This window comes from Dromaius novaehollandiae, chromosome 24 (assembly GCF_036370855.1).
Source record: "Dromaius novaehollandiae isolate bDroNov1 chromosome 24, bDroNov1.hap1, whole genome shotgun sequence".
NCBI classification, from domain to species: Eukaryota; Metazoa; Chordata; class Aves; order Casuariiformes; family Dromaiidae; genus Dromaius; species Dromaius novaehollandiae.
Genome location: NC_088121.1, coordinates 3,260,138 through 3,276,661, shown reverse-complemented (window position 1 = coordinate 3,276,661; position 16,524 = coordinate 3,260,138). Strand labels below are relative to the sequence as shown.

The 16,524-nt window shown below is 44.7% G+C and overlaps 1 protein-coding gene across 8 annotated transcripts in view; it reads left to right on the top strand.

Annotated features, from left to right (window-relative positions):
* The first annotated feature begins 1,822 nt into the window (after nt 1-1,822).
* Nucleotides 1,823-16,524, top strand: part of MIB2 (MIB E3 ubiquitin protein ligase 2) — a 143,365-nt gene continuing 128,663 nt past the window's right edge. For 5 of the 8 annotated variants that reach the window (XM_064525452.1, XM_026096560.2, XM_026096557.2 and 2 more), the window contains exon 1: nt 1,823-1,975. The gene's annotated coding sequence lies outside the window, so the exon portion shown is untranslated. Of the gene's footprint in view, nt 1,976-4,005; nt 4,107-10,262; nt 10,347-16,524 lie in introns of all 8 variants that reach the window. The other 3 variants (XM_064525448.1, XM_064525450.1, XM_064525449.1) reach the window with 3 other exon arrangements.

Genomic DNA, 16,524 nt, shown 5'->3' with positions numbered 1-16,524 from the left:
AGAACTGGCCACAGTCCTCACAGATAGTACCATTGTGTGTGATCAGGTTTAATGTTGCTAGAAACTGATTGCTCAAAGTACTTAAATAACTTTTGTGCAAGAAAACAGTGCAACAGAAGTCAGGAGGAGACCTTTTGGAAAGGAAGGTGGTATTTTACACAGTCTCCAAGTAAATTGAAGACTTGCCCTCAGTTTCTCAGATTTCATTCACTCATTCTCACATTCACATTTTCACCAGGACCCCAACACTTGTGTTTAAGTGTTCTCACCAACATCACTTGTGTGCAACAGAGGACAAGGGACACTGACTACTGATTCCTCTTCATTTCTCTCTGGCTTTTATCAATTGGCAAAGGCCAACTGGTTTTTGGACAGTTCTTTTGAACCCTGTAGGTATAAAAGTTACTATGTTGTGATCCTGTTGCCTCAGGATTTTGCTCAGTTCAGCCTCTGTAAGTTCTAGCTAGGCTGCTGATCACTGTCTGTGTTTCTTTGTTTTGAGTTGTAGGGCTTTAGTTAGTCTTTCTGATGGGCTAATGGGAAAAGAAATGGAACATGTGATGTTCTTCAACCTTGTTGCCATCTTCCTGTTGCGAGTGAAGGGTCTTATGCTGACAGGTTGTCTGCATTCTGGTCTTATCAGAGTGCAGGCCTTCCGGGTTTGACGCAAACACATTCCTCAATTTTACTGCTGTGAATAGTGTTCCACACTATCAAGGCAGGCTATTCTTTTAACCCTTCTTCTGTTATGCCATGAATACTTCATTCACACTATTCTTACTATTTTTCACAAGTCTCTACGTTATCAGAGACTAAATGAAAAACAAAATTTCATCAAGCATCCATATAACTTCAAATGAGCCATGCTCAACATGCCACCAAACAACATAAGAGAAGAAGACAGGAAAGCTTAGAACAAATGCTTACAAGGTGTCTCTGACTTCAAGGGGGTAAAAGAAAGTGAGAGTTTGTTCCACTCTACTAACAGGTTATCCATATGAAGGTATTGTGAGCGTCATTAGCAGAGAGAGACAATAGAAATTCCTAATTTGCCTCTGCTTCTTTGAAAAGGAAGACAATATACAAGCAGTAATACCTTATGCTTTTAGATCCACCCATTCTGCATTTGAGTGTCACAGTGATCCCAAGCAGGAAATACCTGAGCTGTGACTTTGCAAAAAAGACTTCCCTGGTGGAAAGCTGTCTCTTTCAGAGCCCTCAGACTACCTGCAGAACAAAGTGACGTGGCATCTTGCAAGGAAATATACTGAAGCCCAAAATCTCCCTAAAAATACCTGTTACTCTAAAAAAGACCCAAATCTAGCACTCAAATGTTTATAAAAATGAGTCTTGGAGGGGATCCTACATTCCCTTCATATTCTGAAATTCCCGTGGATTTTAATTGCCATTTTGCTTGCACAGAGAAAACAGGAAACGATCCTATTTATCCTCAACGCCACAAAGCAATCAAACTGGAAACACAAAACAGACAATACAGAGAGACCGGAGGGCCAAGACGGACCCCGTGGCACAGTCATTGCCCCCCTTCCACCTCCAAGCAGCGACGGGACATATACCGGCTGAGGGAGACGGGCTGCAGCGGCAGAGCGATAGCCGCCCCTCGGCGAAGCCCGGGGCGGAGCCGACTACACCGCCACCACAGGGCTGCCCTCGGCCAGACCCAGCGGCCACACCGCCCCACTCTGCGAGCCCCCCCTCGCGCCAGCCGGGCTGGGGCGGGGCCGCGGGGGCCTCCCACAGCCTCACGGGACTTGCAGTCGGCCGCGCCCAGCGGGCGCCGTGAGGCGGCCGGCAGGGAACTACCTCTCCCAGCATGCCCCGCCGGCTATCACCAGGCACCGAGAGGCCTGGGCGGGGCGCGCGGGCGGCCCCGGGGCAGCGGGGCCGAGCGGCGCCGCTGCAGCACTGGCGGGGCAGGTCGGCTGCGGCCCGGCTCCTCGGCCGCTTCCGCTGGGTAAGAGGCGAAACGTTGGAGGGAGTTCGGCCACGGGCTGGGCTGGGCTGGGCTGGGCAGCGCCAGCGCGGCCGCCGCTGCGAGGGCTGGAGGTGCCGCTGCGGCGGGGTGCGAGGCCGCCTCAGGGCCTGGGCGGCGGGGCCTCTGTGGCGGCCCCGGCAGGCGCGGGCCCGGGCTCTCGCGGCCCCCGGAGGGCCCCTGGGCTCTCGCGGCCCCCGGGCTGTGCCGGGGGTTGGGGAAGTCTCTGGGGGCCGTCCGGCTGTCGCCGCCGGGGCGGGGGCCCTAAGGCGGCTGGGTGCACGGGCTACTGTGCCGCGGGGTTTGCTGCCGGGACTGTGGAGAGGCGCCGACCCCTGACCTGCCGGGCGGGCACGGGGTGCTGCCGGGGCGGGCTCAGGGGAGTCCTGTGGCCGGGCTTGAGCTGCGCCGGCTGCTCCTGCAGTTCCCAGAGGAGTGGCTGAGGCTGAACTCATGTCTCATGTGGCCTAAATCTTGACTGGTAAAAGACCAAGTGACTGGCTGTCTACAATGATGGTGCCCACCTGAGCTACTTCTCAGATATTATGCTCTTTCCCTGAGCCAATATAGTAGGTCTGCTTTTCAGGCTCCTGTGCCAAGAAGGAGTGAGGGAAGGAAACAAATACAGTCCTTTGTAAAGATAGTGGTTTTCTGAAGGGTTGTTGTGAGTTTTGCTCCCTCTCAGCTTCGTTGGGTATGTGTCCTTATTTCCTTCTCTTCTTTGAGATAAGCTGGAAGTAGGTCTGCTCTAAATGGCAAGTCCTCTTTCCACCGCGTTTAGCCAAGCTTGCGCCTGTAGTGGGATGTGTCTGCTTGCTCTTGCTCCATTTTTATTTATTTTCTTCTGGATGACTGGTCCCAGCTGTCCCAGAGGGTATAAATGTGGATAATTTCCTGTTCTGAAATAGGTACTGCAGGTAAGCCCTTACTTGCTGGGGTGAAACCTGAGCATGGAAAAACTGGGAGTGATTGCTGTTGGGCATTCTGTTTCACTGGGGCCTGTGCCATATTCTGGATATCAGAATTGAAGCACGTGCTGCTCCCACCTGCCCCCACCCCATGTCTTGAGCTTCTATAATATTTGAAGTTCTCTGAACTGAGAGAGAGAGTAGCAGAAACAAGGGCCAAACTTAAACCTAGAGAGGATGGTATAGACACATTGAAAGCACTGCCTACGTTTGGTTTGATTTGCCTGCAGACACTCAATACCAAAACTTGCTTTCTCGACTGTAACAGATTCTAATGTCTAGCTTGCTTAGACACAAGTGATCTCCGGCTTGCCTTCATGGAAGTCACATGATCTTGGCTTTATTACTCATCTCTCTCCACTTTTGGCTAAGAGCCTCATTAAATTCTCTGCACTTCTCTGTTGCTGTAGGAGGAATTTACTTAGCTTGAATGGGATGCCCTTCTTTTTCTCCTCTGGTTAACTGCTCTTTGGTCTTGTAAAACTACTTCCTATGAAGGACAATGCAGTTGTTCATCCTTATAGCTCCTTTCCCATCCCAATTATCTTCTTGGTTACCTGTTGAATTGTTTGCCCATGCTTTTGGGATATAGGTGGATGAATTGTTAAGAGATTTATTTACTGTAAATAACCCACATTATTATGATTGGAATGATGCCATGTATTAGGTTGAAAACTGAAGTCAGAGAATGCTTCAGTAGCCTTGGCAGAGGTAGCAAGGTCTCTGTCTTGTTCTGAGCTTCGCAGCTAACATCTGTTGGATGGATGATGGGTCCCTTCAAGAAGTTCTTCCCTGAGGCAGCCGACAAATAGGGCAGTGGATTGGGTGTCAAGTGACTTACGCTGTAGTCCCAGCTCTGATGTGTCTTGCATACCTCGTGCGCCTTTTCCGTGCTATTCTTGTCTGTATCTGTGGTGGAAAGATATAATGAACTCATTTAGGACTTGCAAGTGTGCCTGCAACATATGTTAAAAGCAAAATTTTTTAGTTATCATCTAACAGTGTCACCACCAATTCTGTTTCCTCGAATAATTTTCTTTTTAGGTTTCAACTGGGTACATGTGTTTCCCTTCTCGTTCCTCTTACATAGCGCACCTCTTGGAGTCACTGCCTGAGAAGAATCTTCAGAATCGTATGATATTTGGGTAGGCTTAGTTCTTTGTTTATTATGATACTGGTATGTTTATTATGATACTGGTATATTGTTTTATGTGCATTGATACCTATTTTGAATGCTTATTTCTTTACATATTTGAAGCTCCGTGACTGTGAAAGCCCAGTGCCCAATTAGTGCATAAAGAACCTCCTATTCTCCTGTTTTGATGTGCGGTGGCCCTTAATCCACTGCTAGGATTCTTCTGAAGAATGGGTATTCCATGCTAACATTGTATTATTTCCCAAGAGCTACTATTTTTGCTTAGTATCTCTTGCTAATGGTCAGCATACAGTGGCAACTGAAGAGGGAGTGTGTGCAACGTAGTCTCTTTCTGCTAAAGCTTTGATGGATGTTTCAGAAGTTGCAAAAACTGGAAGTACTGCGGGTTTGGTGCTTGAAACTGTCTCTTTCCATTTTTGTTTGGAAAGGATCACATTCATGGCTTTCTGAGCTATCTTGATCGGCAAGTCTGTGGCTACATGACCACAGTCGGCTAATCTGAGCTATGGCAGTTACCTCTGAAACAAGTTCATCTCCTGCATTGCATTCATGTGACATTAATATTGATTTCCTGCAGAGACCAGTCTTAGTTGCCTATGGTTTGGCTGAAGGTTTTCTCCAACTTGATAATTCAGCTGTTCCTAGGTCATGTTTCCATGACTGCCTATTCCCATTTCATCTGTTTGTTTTTCTCATCATCTCTGATATAGAACTGTTCCTAGGGCCCTGCAGAATTCAGGATCATGCTGAATGGCCATACCACTTGTGACAGTACTGATCATGCCCTTTTATTTTGAGATGCTGTTTTCCAGGGATCCCTGGTTGCAGGAATAGAATGCAGAGCTCTGTGAGCAGACAAACTGAGTCTTACTTGTTTTTCAAGGATTCTGATTCATGGGAGGAAGACAGAGCATTGCAAATGTGCTCACAAGAAGACCAATGCATGGTTCAGCGCATTCTCATTGGAAACTCTGATTGGAGTACCCCATAAGTCTTGTGTGGTTTTTGTTCTTGCTTTTCCCCCCCTTTTGCTCCTTCTGTTTAAGGTGTGATCAGGTCAAATCATGTTACTGGCTCACACTGCTCCTTCCCCTGTACCTTAATAAAACATGCAATTTCCATACTGTTCAAATGGTCATATTATTAAGGTTGCCATTAGCAGGAAAGAACACCTTGGATTTCTGTTGGTTTTTTGTTCTGTTTTTCTTCTTTTTCTCTCTCTTTTTTTTTTTTTCCCTCCTCACGCCCCTCCTAGCCTTTTGGTGGGACGTTGTCTTCATTGAGAGAAGTATATTTCTAGGGCAATTAGCACCTTACCCAACCTGGGAAGCCTATTTTGCCCTTCCTGATTCTCCTGCACGATTTTCTCTGGAACCTGCAGGGCTTAATCAAATAAAGATCATGCTTTGCATTCATGCCCAATGAGAATACTGAACCATTTCCTCCAAGAGTTGTGAGCCAGTAACATCAATAGGTCACTTGGGAGTTCATCACTGTCAAAATACAGGCCTCTTAAACCTGTTCATTTTGCCTGCAGGTGGTAGAACTTAAAAGCTCCTATCTTTCTTAGTCTTCTGTAGAGTATCTCCTTTACTTCAAACTTGTGGTATATCTCTTGTTACTGTGGCTACTGCTTGAGGGTGTAAAGAAACTGCATACCTATTTTGTAGTTTTGATTCTTATCAGAGCTACAGCTCCTGAGCAATGGAGAGCCGTTCTCCTACAGAAATGGGTAGGTGTGTGTTTGTACTTAGCTTCAGTCAGGTAAATAACCAAAGCTAGAATGGTGAGAGGGAGACATGCATCTGTGCTGTGCAAAAGCAGGCAGGGAGAGAGCTTGCATCAACATGAACATTTTTTCTGTCTGAATAGTACAAAAATGTTCTGTGTATAATCTTAGCAGTTTAGAATTATTCTCTTCCTGTGGGTTACATATCATTGGATATTCCTCTCTCCTTTAAAGTAGTAGTGAGAAAGTGGAGTCTCTCTCATTTCTTGAGTCTCACAGAATTTAAGTATTTCAGCTCCCCCTGTTGCGAGAGTGTGTATTCAGTATGTCCCAGGACAGGGACCAAATCCTCTAGCATTTAGACCAGCTGTATGGGGAATACGGCAACAAAGAAGTTGTACGTGCTAGCATGATAGTAAAATCCACATTCCTTGATGTGCTTCTAAGAAATTCAAGAATAAAAACTGTATCATGGGTGACACGTTCCCTTTGTTTCCCTGGGGAGCTGTATGAGGACAAAGAGCCAGGTTCTAGAGTGTGACTAGTATGGTTAAGGCTCAGAGTACAGAACTCTGAGCTAGGATATGTGGGCTTCATTCCTGGCCCTGCCACCAATTCCTTATATAACCACGGATCCATTTCCCATCTTTGAAGTGTTCTTGCATTCTTTAAAGTACTCAGCTATCCAGAGCTGAAAGATAACGTCTGTACTTCCAAAATATGCAAACTTGTAAGTGAATTGGTGTACATGCTGACCCCCAAGCCTTTTTTAAGTACCAGGAAGGAAAGCAACAGATAACTGCTCAATTATTCTGCTGCTATGCAGCTGATGTCTCTCTGGCCAAAGGCATGTCTGGACAGATTAGACTTAAACCTCTTGATCTGCTCTTAGAGCAGAGAAAGGACAAGTCCTGCTAACCAGTGCGGTGGATGCCAGCTGGTTGCCATGTGTCTCTTAATGCCAGTGGCCAGAAAAGTGATAGGGATTCTTGGCTGGAGAAGGGAAGGGGTTGCTCAATGCAGTGCTTGTGAGTTTTCTCATATGCCACAGAGATCTTCCATGGAAAGTATGGAAAATTTAAAATACCATTATTTCTGTATCAAGTGAAAAATATCCTAGTTCCAACTGTAGCAAGTAATCACTAAAAAAAAATGCTTCTGGAGTGTCTTTAAAAAAAAAAATGAAATGTGTTGTAAACATAACTCTGAAATCTGTAATTGACAAAAAGTGGGTTCTGATCAGCCCCAGCTACTGAGCTTTTTAGGGCTTGAGGATCCAATCTGCAAGCTGTCAGAGCCAATTAAAGCAAATGACTGGAGCTGATATGTTTTTCTCCCTTCTGAAAAGAACACAGCTCATGAAAACGCCAGAAGGAAATTTCATCAGGCTTATGAGCAATTATTTTATGGGATGTAATGAAAGAGAGCTCCACTAGATTCCCATTCTGGATTTCGACTTATCATTCTTAATTTTCCAGTGAATAGATGTGCACTGATCCCACCAATTTAAACTGTAGAGCTTTTTGCATTCAGTAAAAGTTAGTAGAGGGGACTAGATGTTTTGCAGTATTTGACGGTTAGTGTCTTGTAAATCTGAATTTCAACTAGACCTAAGGTGGCAAACGGTATTTGGCCTTTCTGTGGTATTTGGCCTTTCTGTGGTATACCACAACTTCTGTTGTGGGAAGCCTGTGACAACTGTTTATTTATGGTTGGTCACTGTTGTTTCCTGAAGGTTCTGTTTGCATTTGTCCTGGCTAGAGCAAAAGTTGACCTGCTGCACAACCCAGTTTATTTCCTGGGTCTAATCCATTAGTCACTGTTGAGCTGACTCATTAAAAATACTGTGCTGTATCTCTGCTCCTGGTAAACAGTGTGGCTGATAGTGCCACTTTTTGTTCCACTTATTTATTATTGCTTGTCACCGACAAAGATCTCCTTTTGGTACATAGAGCTTGGTGGCAAAGCAGTTTGGACTGAGGCTATGCAGATGAGTGCTTGGTTTTGGAAGCAGGTTCATTTCTCTGCATCTCTTGTCCTCACAGGTGGTTTGAAGTTGGAGTTTGGGTAAAGTGAGAATTTGGGGTTCAAGGCCACCTCATAGTTCTGATTTGACAGCTCTAAAAGACTACAAGCTCTTCATGCATGACTTCACACTCCACTGGAAGAAATGTTCTGACTAGTATGTTTCTTGAGACTTCAGCCATATTCAAGCTGAATGGTCTTTTGAATCTGATCTGTAATGAAAATTAAGGAATGTGGCTCCTATCTGAGGTTTCAGTTGTGGTGGTCCTGGATCTGAATGTAGGGAGTATTCTTTATCTGATTAGTCTTAAAAGTACAAAGGACTTAACAGCAATAAAGTATAACAGACAAAGAACTCTCAGCACCAAATTTGTATTTAAGTCCAAGAAGTCTAGCTTTTGGAACACAGAGAATAGAAGATAACCCTGCAGGATTTTTTGGGTACCATCTCACCAGCTGGAAGCATGTGGGGGTGGTGATTTTTTGGGGCTGTGGAGTCAGTTTTTCCTAGTGCTACCTCCTCACAATCCAGTATATGCAAACTGTTAAACATAGACATCTCCCTTTTCCCTGAGGAAAGTGATAGGTCCTATGCTCCTCAATTTCTGTTTGCTAGGATGCATTTTCTTCTTCTGGTTATGTATTTTTTAGTATGAAGGAGGCATGGCCTTGGGACTGAGTAACTCCGCTGGTATTAGTGTAATCTGTTGCCTCTGGCTCTGCCATAGACTGTCTCAGATGAATCGCTGAGTGTTTCTGTGTCACAGTTCTGAATGAGGATGTTGGTTTTTGCCTAGATAGATTCATTCTAGTCTAATACTGATATTTAACACACAGAAATGTCATCTGCTCTTCTCTCCCATTCTGTGCCAGTGACACCATTTTGCAAAACTTAGGCTAAGCAGAAATCCTGACAGCGCAAGGAAAAATATCCCTATCATCGGTGAGCTGTGAAACAAAGCGCTGCTGAGACCTCAGGGCTTAGCACTGAAGTACTGAACTATGCGCTTCATCCAGTTCTGCAAATCCTTTTGGTGGGCTGAGGGGGAATTTCACGGTGTTAGTCTAATTGGCAATGGATAAATGTGTAACATAGTGGCTGAGATGGTATCGTTCTTCTATGTTAAAATCTCTGCTAGCACTGGGAGCTAAGAATTTTTCTGTGCCGTGACTAGGTACTGTGGACTTGCAGCGAGTGAATTCTCTCTAGACGTCTTTGTGTTAGCTGCAGCAGATCAAGCCTTGGAAACTACTTTTGTCTCCAAAATGGAGAAGGGACCTCAGTGGACTTTAAAAGTGCTGGTATCAAGCAGTGTAAGGTGAGATAGGTGCCATGAAAACTCAGGTATTGCTGATCTCTAGTTCTTTTCTCTTCCAGGATAAAAAGAACACAGTATCTTTTCAGAACTGTGTTTCAGCTGGAGTCATTTCTTCGGCTCTGTTACTAATAGGGCTAGATGTTCAGATGGATGATAGCATGTTCTGTCAAGTTTCACTAAGGTACCTCTCCCCAGGGTACCCCATTACTTAGTTGTTCAAAAGTCTGGCCTTAACAAAATGGAGGTGAGACTCTGATAGTGAGGTTTTCATTGCTTCTCTTCTTATTTAGTTAGAATCAGATGGCTGTTCCAAAGAGGAGTAGTGTTGTCAGGATTGGGGTCCATTCCTTTTCTTTTCTGAGCTTGGGCTGATATTGTTACAGTTCTTTCGTGACATGGAAGTGATTGGCTTTGATTTGCCAGTCCCTTGCTTTGATCTGCAAATTTTCCTCCTTGGAAGCAAGTCCTTCCTAAGAAGTCCAAGTCTTGCTTACTTAAGTTTACAACCCCATCCTCATTCTACAGTCTCAGTGTATAAACAAAGACCTGATCTGACAGTGCCATTCTTTGTATGTGGAATCAGATCTGGAAAACAATAAAGTGGGTCTTACTGCATGTTTTTCCACAGCAAGAAACGGGACTGGTACTGGTGCTGTGTTTGAAGGTAGTATTAGAGCCCAAATTTTTGTGAATTAATAATGTATTGAAACAGCTGTTCTGAAAGCAAAAAATCTTTATCGTATTATGATTTTAATATTAAAATATACTTGTGATGTTTTAGTAGGGTTTTGTGTAAATTAGAATAGCACAACAGATACTAGAATAAACATTCCTAAAAGAGAGATGGAAATATTCCCTGTAGCCTTTTGTTTCCATTACAGCCAGCCCCTGCTGTGTTTGACCACAGGATGCACAAAACCAGTGAAAATGAGCAGAAATACAAGTGATAAATAGTTCAGTGTCTGATAGGAAGACACCACAGGAAGTGTGCATTGTGGAAGAAGTCTGTACCCTAAAGTCAGTCTTTTTCTCATGACCCGTCTGTATTTTTCATGTTTGTGAACATTCCCAGATCCAGTAAAGCCCTTCCCCTCTTTCCTGTGAGATGCATTTTGATATCTATGGATTTACAAGACAGTTCCTGTTGTCCCATCACGTAAGTAACTTGTGTTAACTCTTTTTATCTAGATAGAAAAAACATCAGTGAGACACAAATGTTTTGACAATTTGACATTTCATTCTAGCCAACAAAGTATCAGCAGTAAACTCTAGGCTGAAGAAAAAAATAAATCCCAAAATAGACTATCACAATAGAATGTGGTATTCCTGACTCATTTGCATGCAGAGTCTCAGTCTATCCTGAATTTCTCCCAACTAACAAAATTTTAGCATGCAGTTAAACTCAGGTTATTTGGTTTCATGCAGATCAAGACAGAGGGAGAAAGTTTTGAGTCATAAGTTTTGCTGTCTGGGTGTTGTTTAGCAAAGCGCATGCCTGCACATCTTATACCTCAGGGAGGTTTGAGCACTTGCTGACTTATGAATTCCAGATACAATCACAATCTGACACCAACTTTTGCCCGTAAATGGTTTTCATTGAAATGCCAGTTTATAGTTTAGGTAGAGGCCTTTTGTGCGCCTGCATAGAATGGACAGTTGATCATACATGCTTCCAGGGCTGCAGCTGGTACAAGAGAAAGTAGTACCTGGAAAATTATGCACTACATGGCAATTGGAGTAAAGAGGGTTTTTCAGAGTCTCTTAAAAATTATGTGCTAATTACATGTGAGGTAAATGATTGATATGTTGCTTATATGTTGCTGGCTTTTCTTAAAACAGGCGTTTGAGTGCTAATGAAAGACTTGTATGTAGATATAGCAATGATTTGCACAGCACTTCAGACAGGGTTTGTTTTTAGCAGTTTATGCCACAGTTTTAGCAAAGAACAAAGTTTCCAAACAGGGTTTGGCTGCTGTGTGTGAAAGGAGCAAAGAGTTAGAACAAACAGCAGATCAGCCCAAAGGCACTCTTACCAGGGAGCTGCTTAGAAGAGGCCTGCTAAAAAGGCAAGGGTTTTGTCTGAGTAGTAGGGGAGCTGCGTGAAAGCAGGCGACAGCCTGAGTTGAGGACTAGATGGTAAACTCCATCTTGAAAAGTTGGAGAGAATTAGAACATGTATTTCCATACGAGGAGTTCTGGGGCCAAATAAGAATGGTTTAGGTTGAAAGCAAAAGTTCAGAGAAGACAAGGAGAGAAGACTCGAGAATAGTCATTTGCAAGTGCTGGAGCTGAATATTGAATCTGAGTGAGCTGGATTTGGGATAATAACATACCATGGAACAGGCTAGTTTCTAGACAGGGCCCCTGCTCAGAACTGGAGACTGAGTACACACAGAGTTCAGGTGGAGTGCTGGGAGTCAGGGCCTCCTCCTAGCTTGTAGTCACATGGGGCAGCCATACCTAGAGCACCACAGCCAGCTGGCAGCAATAATGACCCCTAATCTCACCTGAGATCCAGAATGCAATAAAAGCCTCAAGAGCAACCTCATGTGCTGGTGAGTCAAAGGATTATTTGCTGTGGGTCTTGATGGTTGCCTGGTTTGCTGTCATTTATAGTAAACATATTTATCTGTGGAAAGTGTAATTATCTTTGGGAGAAATTATACTGGATTCTGCTGGTGAGAGCACATGTGTATTTGCTGCTGTGGTGTCCCGGGAGCTTGCCGCTTGCTGAGGGGAAGGAAATGAGGAGTAAGCCTGAATTTGAGTTTATTGGCTTGTACACTAGTTTTGGTAATGACTAACTTAGCTTTAATCCCTGGCCAGAGGTATTTGATCCTAGTTGTCATTTATTAGTAGAGAATCTTTAACACAGAAGTATTTATTTCTATTTTTCAGGTAGGGCAATTAGAGGCAAAACTTGTTTGTGTAGGAAAGCGTTGGCAAGATGGTTAGCTACTGAACTTGTATTGGTTTCACAGAAGCAGTGCTTCTGTCAGAGAAGGGAAAAATCCTATCAAATCCTATTTTTGTAGGACAAATGCCTGTGAAGTGTAGTGCAGAAACAGTGTGGTCAAAAGCCTGCACAGCCACAGCAAAAGTTTTTAAGCCAATATAAGCCAGTGGAGATGTGTTAGCTTAATTTACACATTACATCTAACATGTTTGAATCTCTGTTTATTTTTCCAGTGAGAGGACTAATGACACAAAAGTAAATCTTGAGCCTTTACCTTAGCAGTACTTGATCAATCTACATGTTTAATGGCTTGGTATGACTTTTTTTAATGATGCTATGTCCCTGCAGTTCTCTCGGAAACGAGCAGTTAGAATGTGTGTGTATTTGTGGAGAGCTTAAAATAGAATACTTAGAGTGACTAGGAACCACTTCAGAGGCTTATTAATAAAAGAATGGTTGGAAAAATTGGTCCTGAGTGAGTCAGGTGTCTCTTTGCTGCCTGGGCTGGCTGGGAACAATCCCTTTGGATCCTGACTTGAATTGCAGACCTTTGTTCTTGTGCAGAATCCCACTGAACTGAACAGGAAGGCCAGCAAGGTCACCACAGTGTCTTTTGGAATCTTGCTGCTGAACTGTCTCCTGAAGAATGAGCAACATCATTCTGATTGCCTGCTTTCACTACAGTGAAGTTATTCTGGATTTCTGCTGACACACAGTGTTGGTCATATGCTCAGTTCCAGGCCATGTGTGCTACGTGTCTCTTGAAAGCTAGTAAATATTTTATGAAGTTTGCCAAGTCTACACTGGGATCAAATAAGGATAAAGCAGGTGACATTTGTCTTGACAGAGCTAACTGGCTTGCAGTGATTTTTTTGATGTCAGGTGAATGGTGTCTTTATGCACAAAACCTTGGCCCTGCCTGTATGTTCCCCTCTTTCCTGAAAGAGGTGAATTGAGGACCAAATACTGAAACATAAATCCACTCCTTTGCTGACAAAATTCACAGCTTGAATATCCCTGGTATACCTTTGTTCTGCTCGTTAAGTACTCATCAGCACTGATTCTGTCAGCCCTGATCCAAAAGGATCAATGTCCGTTTTAGTGATCCCTGTAAACATTTGCATCCATTTCATCAGATTATTGCTGCTTGCAAATATCGATTTGTATTGAGAGCAGTTTATAATTGTCTTAGTTATACTCTGTTCTCCTAGTCCTTTCAACACTTTGTGGTGCTTTTCAATAGAAGAATCTTGTCAGTGCCAGTTTACTATGCTGCTACTACTTCTTCTACTTCTGTTTTGCAGAGAATGATAGACTATGGAGATAACTGGGATTAGATTAACTCCCAGTTTGCTGCAAATTAATTTAGTAATTGAAGGCCTTATGTAGTTTTTCTGTGCTGCTGTTTTACTATCTGTGTGACAAAGGAACTCGGGCTGGGGGGGCAGGCTTCAGAAAATGGGGCTGCTGTAAAACTCCTTAGAAACTCCTCTTCTGATTGAAATAAGCTTATTCTACCTCTGAGTTGTGCTGATAATGTCAAAGCTTAATTCTCTTACTTATTGCATTATACGCTATGTGCAAAAGGTTTTGCAGAAAAGGGGGTTTATAGTTACACAGTGTGGTGCTACAGGGGCAGCATGAACAAAATAAATACTGAATAAACAAATATTGAGTTTCAAGAAATGTTGATCTGCCCATTTTTTTCCTCCTAGTGAAGTTATGTATTTTTTATCCCTAAATGAGAATTCATAGAGGAAATCTTGACTCTTGGGAGGATTGTCCAAATCACACAGAGTTCATCAAAATGAGGATTTCACTTCACTTGTTTGGCAGTCCATGTTCATGTTCCATCGCAGTATACCCACTTGCATAGTCATGTTTAAGTCAAAGGCCTACCACTGTTGCATTCAGAACATGCATGTTAGTGAGAGCCTTAAAGAGGGAGCAAAGCATAACTGTGAGGAAGTTGTGCATGGTCTGGCTCTGTGGTCATGGTTGTCTGGGCAGTGCTCACCACTTTTAAAGCATAAAAATAAATGATGCTCACTATGGCCATTCTCCAAAGAAACCGAGACCTACAAGCACATGTCTGTCTCCAGGAGTCTAGAGAATAGAGCTAGGACTGTCTTGAGTGCTGTCTGCAATGAAGGACCAAACGAGGCTGCTGCTCACTCACTCACTCAGTCACTCCTGGCCTGATGCAAATAGTTGCAAGGGGAGAGAATCTGGTCCTGAGTGGCTGCCTGGGCTATCTGGAGGAAGTGCAGCCTTTAGCTCAGCTCATGGCTGGAGGGAAAGAGGCTGGAGTCTCATAGCTGAACCAGCCTATGCTGTTGTTTTAGGTGCAAAAACTTGCTGCTGTTGTTGCCTGCGCTGAATGACAGCGCTGGAAGAGGGAGATTCTGTGCTCACACTTAGCTTGAATCTTCCCCCGTCCTCAGTGAGCTGCTTCCTTGTGCTTGCAGCCCTGGGACTGGGTCCCTGCAACTCACTCCGGGGGATAGGGAGACAAATCACCCGAGGGCCCTGAGCAGGGCGGTCCCTGGGTCCTCCCTTTCCTCTGAGCCTGGGAGGGGGCTCTCCAGGGCAGGTGTTGGAGTGAGAAGCAGGCTGCACATCTGCCTCCTGACCATGGCGCTGGGCTCATGGCACCCAGGGTAGCCCACTGGCAAGGATGGGAAGGGCAGCAGCCGTCTCTGCCTGGGAACCTCTCCGCTTGTCCCTACTCACATTGTGTTCCCTTGGCTGTGCCTGTGGAGCGGGTGGGCGGGCTGAGGGCCGCCTGCCAGGAGGTGAAACTAGCAGCCAGATCCTTGCGTCTGCCCTGCACTCCTCGCTGTGGTGAGCCAGCGGCCCCTGCCTGAGGCGAGCACTGCCATGGAAGCTGCGGCTTCTCAGCTGCCCAGGGTCCAGGTGTTAGACCCTGCCTGCCTGGAGCTGTGGTGGTGGCCACCCACAGTGCCTCCATGGGGTGCTGGGTGCCAAGCAGCCAGCTGTCTGTCTGCAGGCTGGTGTGACAGCATGCCCACTCCCCACCTGCGAGTAACCCAGGTGGTGCCGCAGGAATGACTGGGCGGACGGCTTGCAGCTCGGCCCTGTTCTCCTGCAGCAGTGTGTGTGGGAGCACAGAGGGAGGCCATGTGGGGCTGCCCTTCGGTGGGCACTGTTGCTCCTTGTCTCAGGCTCTCATCGCTCCCAGGGTGTGGCTGCCCCACATCCCTGTCTCAGACAAGCAAAGGTTACCCCACTTGGATGGGGCTGGCAGAAGGAAAACAAGGTTCAGGCTCTGGCTTTCGTGCTGCTGGTTTGGCGCATAGCAGACATGGTGGTGGCGAGAGCCCACAAGGGTTAATGGCAGGAGGTCCAGGTCAAGTAAGCACTTCCCCACAAGGCCATTGCTCTGGCTTACTTAGGCTCTGGCACGGTGATGACTCTCTTGGAAACCTTTCTGCCTGATCAGTATCTCTCAGTCAGAGCAGAGCAGGGATTTCTCCTGTTCTGATATGCTGGGGCCAGTTCCATAGGATCATGTTTTTTTAATCAATTTTGGAGTTTTGTAGCAGACTTCTATTCTGTGTTCCTTGACAAACTGTCTTTTGGAACAAGAGTAAGAAAATGAGTAGATAGCCTGACCTCCTTGGTAGATGTTGGATACTGCTGATCCAATTCTGCAGTATAGATATAATACAATATCCAAAAAAACAGGCTGGGTCCAGGGAGACGGAAAAGTCATGTTGAAATTAATAAGAGGTGGATGATAATATTTTCCAAAATGCTTAGTATAACAGCTTATTGTGGGACTTATGAATTATCAGTTGGGAACGCTGGGTGTTTTAGGCTAAAGTGAGCCACTGTAGAAAAGACCCCATAATAAGAGTTCTATTGCAACTGTCTCCATGTGAGTTCATAAATGATGTTAAGAAATTAGGAGGTCTAGACGAACATGAAAGTCTGAGCTTTGCAAACGTTGTGCTGCTCTTCTGCAAAAGTGCACAGTCTGTGTTTGCTATGGACAATGCTCAAGGAAGCATCCTTAGGACAGGCAAAGCTCTCTAAGGTGGAGGTAATTCACTCAAGAAGACGATTCTAACTGCAAAATATATCTCTGTTTAAAAAAAGAAAAAAAGTCATTGGCTGTTATGTTTAAAAAAACAACACCTGCACCTTCCTCTGTTTACCATACTGTTGAAATAATCTGATATCCAAGTTACATGCACTGGTTTTGTCATTTTGCTTATACCACTGTTCAGTTCTGTTTACTGTGTATCCACTGCAGTAGCAGCCTCTGCCTCTTATGAGCCAGATTTCAGGCTGCTTCTAGAGCACCTGCTATCAACAAGGCAGTCTGAATATTAGCAGAAAGTTGCAACAATTT